The sequence below is a fragment of the Notothenia rossii genome (genome assembly GCF_949606895.1).
Source record: "Notothenia rossii genome assembly, chromosome: 8".
NCBI lineage: Eukaryota > Metazoa > Chordata > Actinopteri > Perciformes > Nototheniidae > Notothenia > Notothenia rossii.
The window spans coordinates 47,713,027-47,721,396 of record NC_136906.1 but is presented as its reverse complement, the minus strand read 5'-3'; the positions used below and the strand labels follow the sequence as shown (position 1 = coordinate 47,721,396).

Genomic DNA, 8,370 nt, shown 5'->3' with positions numbered 1-8,370 from the left:
TTTGGAAGTCAAGGCGCCAGAGTCTGGAGAAAGGCTGGAGAGGAGCAAAATCCAAGTTGCTTGAAATCCAGTGTGAAGTTCCCACAGTCAGCGATGGTTTGGGGAGCCATGTCAGCTGCTGGTGTTGGTCCACTGTGTTTCATCAAGCCCAGAGTAAATGCAGCTGTGTACCAAGAGATTTTAGAGCACTACATGCTTCCGTCTGCTGAAAAGCTCTATGGAGATGAGGAATTCATTTTCCAGCATGATCTGGCACCTGCCCACAGTGCCAAAACCACCAGTAACTGGTGTACTGACCATGGCATTACTGTCCTCGATTGGCCTGCAAATTCCCCTGACCTGAACCCCATAGAGAATATGTGGGGTATTGTGAAGAAGAAGCTGAAAGACACCAGACCCAACAATGCTAATGAGCTAAAGGCCGCTATTGAAGCATCCTGGGCATCCATAACACCTCAGCAATGCCACAGGCTGATTGCCTCCATGCCACGCCGCATTGATGCAGTAATCCGTGCAAAAGGATTCCCAACCAAGTACTGAGTGCATTAATGGACATTTTCAAATGTTTGATTGTGTTTTGCTGTTATAAATCTTTTTTTTTTACTTGGTCTGAGGAACTATTCTAATTTTTTGAGATAGGATTTTTGAGTTTTCTTAAGCTGTATGCCATAATCAGCAATATTAAAATAATAAAAGGCTTGCAATATTTCAGTTGATTTGTAATGAATCCAGAATGTATGACATTTTTGTTTTTTTAATTGCATTACAGAAAATAAAGAACTTTATCACAATATTCTAATTTTCTGAGACAGTCCTGTATACCCACATGACAGCTCATTGTTACTTTGTAATTCTACTCTACTACCATTCAGAGGTTAACCTGGTATTTTTACTCCACTACATTTATTTGAGTTACTTTGCAGATTCTGATTAATGATGTGAAATATAAACAACCCTTAAAGCAGACTTTAGTTACACCTGAGTAAAATTCACGGAAGGTGATTGTCAAGTGCCAACAATCAGGAGAGATATTTGATAGTTGGTGCTTGAGAAGACTAAACATTTATCTGCAATTGACATGAATGGAAACGAGTAATAAAGTATATTCATTACTCGTTATTCTCTACTAATAGTTAATTAAAGACTGTATAATGGCTATTTTGCACATCCCTTTCAAGATTTCAAGATTTTCAAAGGTTTATTGACATATCATAATACACAACTGTGTATGCAATGAATGAAAAACTTGGGTCACAGGTTCCTCAACAGCGCATTACAAGACATCTATCAATATGTGTGTACCACCATGGTACCACCACCATTAAACTGTCATATTCTGCACATTTCTTATACTATCTACATACATAAGAGTATAATTCATATGTATGATATCAGTTAAAATAAGTGCTTCAACATAGTCAACATTGCAGGAAAGCAATATATTAGACGTTAAGTACTTTGTCAGGCTTAATATTTATCTGTAGATACCCCCAAAGCTTTTTTCTTATTTAAAAGAAGACCTTAATCTAAAGTATTATTTAATGTTTGAATAAATGTTAATTCGTTTTTCTGTTTTGCACATCCTCATATTAATATCTTTGTACATCCAGCACTAAACTGTTTTATTGTAGAGATCACTTACAGTATCTTCTTGATTTTTTATATTCTATATTTCTATCACAGACCTTCTACTTTCCCCCTATGAAAGTATGTACTCTTAATCTTTTTTTAATCAAATATAACACATAAAAACAATAATTCAATAACATGCTTTAACCACTAGGCGGTGCACACAAGGTGCACACAGCCATAATAACTTTTTATTATTAGTGTAGGACACTTATGTATGTACAACATCTGAAGATGTGTAGTTTTATTCATGCTTTCACATAATTTTACAGCATATTGCTATACTATTTCAGACTCAGTATTTACATTCTTATATTCAAAGAAAATCAGTAATATCTTTAAAAACTACAAGTCCTTTTATATCAGCTGTGCACCGTTATGGTGTAAATATAACCTATCTACCAATTGGATCAAATGTAAAAGTCAGCCGAATTAGTGTTGATACTGCAAGGAGACGAATTGTGTGAAGAAAAATTTAAGTTGTTGTTTAATTGTTGATATATATATGATCCACGTAAAGTCTTCAGTTTCGGCGGCATTTCTTCCAGTTTTTCCAAAGGTCTTCTCATCAGGGCTCTATAAATAAAGAACTACGGCAGATCTGTAATATTTAATGCAGCCGAACCGTGTATTACAATGCCGTTATGTGATGACTTTCAAAGAGAAAAGCAAGAACGAACGGAATTAAGTATTATTTTATTCTTTTAAAATGTTTTCCGGATTTCATATCATATAAACATCAAGTCCCAGCATGCATTGCGGCTAAAACATCCAATCGGCGAGCTTAAACCATAGCTGAGGATCTTGGGTAATCGCTCGAAATGCCTACGTCTGTTTCCGGTTATTTTTATTTTGAAATTCAGTTCCTGACGGACGCCAAAAAACCCAGAGATTATGGAATTAAACAAATAAATAAAAACAAGGATAATTGTGTGTTATTGGTGAGTAAATAAAAGTGTGTTATTTTGAAAAGAATAACAATTTAGAAGGAAAAAAAGTTTTACATATATACAGATTTCAGTATCCTGAGGCTCTCAGCCCCATTTATTTTCCTCACAGACGGCAACAAAAGTCCGAAATTATACGATTTAAAATAAAAGCAATAATTGTGGCTTGATATTGAGTAAGAACATGCTTTTATGAACCACACAGCTTCCGGTCTTCCAATAACACGTAATGCCGTGAGACTACCAATAGAAATACATTGCTTTTAAAATCGTGCTGTGCAACACGGAAAAAAAGGGGGAAATCGTGTTGGTGAATACGAATCAATAGATTAAAAATCGTGTTGGTGAACACGAAATGCCATGAGACTGGGTTGATATATACTGTATATATATGTGTGTGTGTGTGTGTGTCCCCGCATCTGTAGCCTGCTATTGTCGCATTATACCGCACTGTGAATGAATTAAAAGTAAATAAAAGTGGTCATGAACACATCTGTCCATCAGACAGAGGGCTGCTGTGCCTCCTGTCATCATTAATGGACGTCTCTTTAAAATGACCGCTCAGAGGAGAGGAGTTCTCATTTCTCTAACCGCCTACTGCTTCCCCTCCTCTCTCCTCGTCTCCTCCCCTCCGCTCGCATCTCCTGTGGGAGATTAGGAGGATAGGAGTCGAGGATGGGAGTTAGAGAAATGAGAAAGGGCCCTGGGGCCTCATGTATAACACCGTGCGTAGGATCGACGTGGGAAGGTTGCTTACGTAGTAGAAATCCGAAAAATAGGTCCATACATTTTCCGCCACTTTCCGATTCACCAAACATTGCGTGCCTGCCTATGAATAGTCAAAGAAACGCCCTTTCATTCATTCATTTTTGACTGACTGTGTGGAGAAGATCGCAGGAAATGACGACAGAACAGCTAAAAAAAACATCACACCGTGTCACATTTAGTTTATTTTGGGGAGGTCGAGATAAATCATATTGTTTTTTCGATGCAGTTCGAACCAGAGTAGCAGCATGGAGGTCGGATCGTCACCAAAATAAATAAATAAGTGGTCCGAAAAGGTTAATGACAAAAAAAATACACATAACCTTCCCCAGGCAGTGTGTTTGTACCGGGGACAGGAGACACCCCCTTGAGGAGAAACTGTAAGAAATGATCGGGGAATCCCTCCGGAGTGGAGTCATGACGACTGGATCTGAATTATGTTTTTGTATTTGGCGTATTTGTAGCTGTCGATCAGCTGTGCACAGCGTCTCCACTGCAGCCTGTGCATCTCAACCCCCCACCCCCCCTCCACAGCAGCTCTATATCCACCAGTTAAAGGAAATAGAACTAATGTGTTGTGTTATATTAGCTGTACAATTTACCACATATGGTGTTCATAGTTTCCATACCTCCTGTGTTTTACGAGCGACTTATCAAGTCTTGGCAAACGGCATAAAACACGATTAAACATGATAGTATATAAAACCATGCTCGTATCTACAACCTATAGAAATGCAAAACGGCGTCAGTTTAGACGTAATTCTGTCCTCCTGCTTACCGCATGATTTATGAGAAAACATTTCATAACATTAACACAACATATTCAAGGTGGTTTTAAATAACATATCCGTATTAATTTATTTCTCCCAGTTATGTTTTTGTGTGCACTGAGGAGTCTCAAACAGGCGTTTGTTAAATCATTTTAAGATTGACTTTAATCAATGTTTGAAAATAAATTCTTCATATATGATAATTAAATGAGAGGTAACATTTTATTTATGGTATTATTTCCACATATTTCTCTCCATTCTTCCTTCTGCCAACGGTGTCGCAGTTTTTTGTCTCTCCCGTTTTTGTGCTTAGTGCCCCAGATAGCAAAAAAGGTTTGGCCCAAATTTGGCCCACACAAAACACCTTCATCCGGCCCACATACCGCATGGAATGATGGCACTTGGGCGCTCCGCTCCTGTTTGCCAGATCTGGGCCACAAGCAAGCCATAGCAATGCCACATGTCAACCAAAAACGAACCACATAAACCAGAACTGGCCCTAATCTGGGCCACGGTTAGTTTTCATTCTGGCCCAGATCCGGCCCACATTCCGTATCCTCATCCGGCCCAAATGCTGCATGGAATTATGGCACTTTGGTGGTCGGGTGATGTTTACCAGATCTGTGACACAAGCAGTTCAAAGCATGGCCACATGTCAGCCAAGAATGAACCAAATAAACCAGACCTAGCCCTAAAAAGCCATTAACACTTTGGTGACTCAGTAACTGAATATCAATGACACTGTGGATTCTGCAACAGCAATATTCAACATACAGTAAATACAAATGTCAAAACGGCCTCCCAAAAGTTGCATCAATAAATGTTCAAATAAGTTACAACAGATGAACCAAACATTTTTTTTAATGATTGTATCATAATTTATTAATATTGGTGATGAACTAGCCACTGCATTATTACATTTTGAAAATAACTGAGATACAATCCAACCATGCCAAAATAACAGAATAATAAAAAAAAAATAGCTGTATAGTAAAGCAACTTTGAAAAAACCCGCAATTCAAAAAAAAAAAAGCTTAGCTCCCCAAAAATAAACAAACTCTTTTGCAGACTCAGTGACATTTCAGATGTATTTTATTGATTTTCTTGTGAAAACAGAACTAGCATAGAATACTTCTAGAACCATAGGGTTAAACCTAACCCTGCTCAACCAAAATGAACAAACTTTTGCGGACCTTGGCACGGGAGCAACTTGGATATTTTATTGATGGATTTATCGACCTCCTTGACTGGGCCCATGGGAATCTTGAAGGCCTATAAGGAATGCACAAACAAAAAAAACTATTTTGAAACTAAAACAAACAAACTTACAAAACCGGAAACCAAATACAATTCCTTATGTATTTCTATATTATATATTACAAATTATTATACACATATTGTAACTGACTTACGGGTTTCTTGGACAGCTCTTCTTCGTTCCTCTCTCTCTTCTACCTCCATCTCGGTCGCCCGCAAGGTGAAGCCATTTTTTTATGTAGGATTCTACCTCTTGGTCTGTTGCTGTCGCTGTGAGCCTGTTGTTTCTGACAGTCCCTAAAAATAGAGAACATTGTAAAGCCATTGGATGGATTGCACAACTTAGGACGCAATCTGGGGACCTAAGGATCAGCGAAGTGCATGGCGTGCTGTGTCCGACGAATTCAGTGGTGACGGCACTTTGAGAACATTCTGGCCATGGCAGAGGACGCCCTTTGCCTTCAGCTGCCAAACAGCAACAAGCTCGACGCCCGCTAGTAAAAATCGGACTGCAGCTGATCCAGAATTTCTCAATGAGGGAGAAAGAGTAGATGTGCTTCCAGCCTCCTTTCAGAGTTTCTTTTTTAACTCTTTATGTGGCAAACCATGTTAAACAAAATATTATTTGATATGTCTTTTTTTACTTGACTTTTTTACCAAGAGTAATTTGAATTGGTTGAATCTAGGATCAGTAAGTACTAACTGAGTGTCAAACATGCAAGAAAATGGGACTGGACTCATTAGACTGATGACAGCGCAATGTAACACTTACCAGTAATGACATCTTTCAGTTGCAGTCTGGAATGCTGTTTTCCCATTGATGCCACGCCAGTTGAGCTGTTTGGCAAGGGAGTTGGTAAAACAGTGTTTCATCACTCGCCAAACGCAATCCTTAACGTCCAGTCCTCCAATGGCACTCAATGCAGTAATCTGAAAAAGATAATTTAAAAGCTAAGGATACATGGACTATATAAACACTAGTCACAATAACCTAATTACAAAAATAAAAAAATTAACATTTATTTAACATTAGTTCCCTTTTCGCTTAGCTGGTATTTAGCATCACTGCTGTCCAACATATAACTTAGGTGGCAAGTAAAATATAAGAATAGTTTCAAATTGGGTTCCCCATCCTTTTAAGTTGTTAAGGGCAATTATTACCATTTTGTTTTGAAGGTCTGCCTCTTCCCTCAGACGTTTCTCCAGAGCCGGCAGGGAGGTTATATCTTTTAGCGACAGTATATCCCAAGGGGATCCGGCCCACCAGCAGGTTCGCCTGGAATTTTCTGCATGGTCATCTGAAGGACTTTGAGTTGATCCATCATCATCTCTTGATTTGTAAGAAGTCTATGCAGAAGAGCTAAAAAATAAGGACATTCAACATATATAAATGCATTACAAGATGACTCTTTCCAGCTCTTGAAATTGAAAAATAAGCGGGATCACACAGGCTCAGGCTGCTCCTCATTTCGTATGGCTTTAATTAATTCGTCGTGCTTGTAGTGAGCTGGCCACTGACAGGTATCATCTGCAACCAACAGTGCTGGAACTACTTCAACCTCTTGGGTTTCCAGAAACTCAACAATGTGAAACAAGGCCTAGAACAGAAAGAGGCACAAAGTTACTAGTTTTAAGAGTATAAACACAGTAACCTTTTACTTTTTTCCAAACTGCAAACTTATTCACATAATTAGAAGTCTTTAAATTAGAAGAAAGCTTGTTTTATGATAATCCTTATGCTTTAAAAGCTGAATGATGGCTTAATTGATCATTAATACATGTTCATAATAATATGGGATACGCACCTACAGAGATAAGTGAAGGCAGGCTGGACACTGTCACCGCTTTTATGCACACAAATGATCAACAATTGGAGTTGGCTCCAACTGAAAATATTAGCTTAACTGGAGTTAGCTCCACTGAGATTGAGAATATAGTTTAGTAAAATACCGATTGCCAGCATAAAGTCATATTTATCATTTCATTTAAAACTTACCGCGACACTTTTGCACAGTTTTCCACCGACAATCCTTCCAACTGACTTCGGTCTTGAGGGCGCCTTTTTTTCGTGCTTGCTTCAAGTCAGATATTGCTGGGGAATAAAAAAAACGATTCTCTTTACTTCAGTAGGCTACCTGTTGGATTTTCAGTTTGTAGCTAACTCTAATATTACAGCATAACAACTGAGAATATTAGCTTAACTGGAGTTAGCTGCAACTGAGAATATTAGCTTAACTGGAGTTAGCTCCAACTGAGAATATTAGCTTAAAGATCTGGAGTTAGCTCCAACTGAGAATATTAGCTTAACTGGAGTTAGCTCCAAATGAAAATATAGATTAGTAAAATACAGATTGCCAGCAGAAAGTCATGTTTATCATTTCATTTAAAACTTACCGCGACTCCACTTTTGCACAGTTTTCCACCGACAATCCTTCCAACTGACTTCGGTCTTGAGGGCGCCTTTTTTTCGTGCTTGCTTCAGGTCAGATATTGCTGGGGGATAAAAAAAACGATTCTCTTTACTTCAGTAGGCTACCTGTTGGATTTTCAGTTTGTAGCTAACTCTAATATTACAGCATAACAACTGAGAATATTAGCTTAACTGGAGTTAGCTGCAACTGAGAATATTAGCTTAACTGGAGTTAGCTCCAACTGAGAATATAGATTAGTAAAATTACCAGCAGAAAGTCATGTTTATCATTTCATTTAAAACTTACCGCGACTCCACTTTTGCACAGTTTTCCACCGACAATCCTTCCAACTGACTTAGGTCTCTATGGCGCCTTTTTTTCGCGCTTGCTTCAACTCAGATATGCTGCGTTCAAAAGGCCCCGGAAATGGGAAAACTCCAACTTGAAATGATGCTAATTCCCAAGGATACATAATCACAAGACAGCAAGAAGATACAACCACAAATACAATAGGGCTGAAGACCCATAGTAGTATTGAAAATATTTGATTTGAACAAAAAAAAGAAAATAAATCTGTATTTCTAACAAAGA

The 8,370-nt window shown here is 38.2% G+C and overlaps 1 long non-coding RNA gene across 2 annotated transcripts; it reads right to left on the bottom strand.

The window, feature by feature from the left end:
• Positions 1-5,185: 5,185 nt before the first annotated feature.
• On the bottom strand, positions 5,186-8,198 carry LOC307017484. Of its 2 annotated transcripts, XR_013802194.1 has the most exons (8): positions 8,086-8,198; positions 7,763-7,861; positions 7,365-7,460; positions 6,817-6,966; positions 6,530-6,728; positions 6,141-6,298; positions 5,524-5,562; positions 5,186-5,383 (listed from the first exon to the last, which is right to left on the bottom strand). It is a non-coding gene; the product is annotated as an uncharacterized lncRNA (long non-coding RNA). The 2 variants fall into 2 exon arrangements; XR_013802193.1 differs by having other exon boundaries at positions 6,530-6,966.
• Between the last annotated feature and the right edge of the window lie 172 nt (positions 8,199-8,370).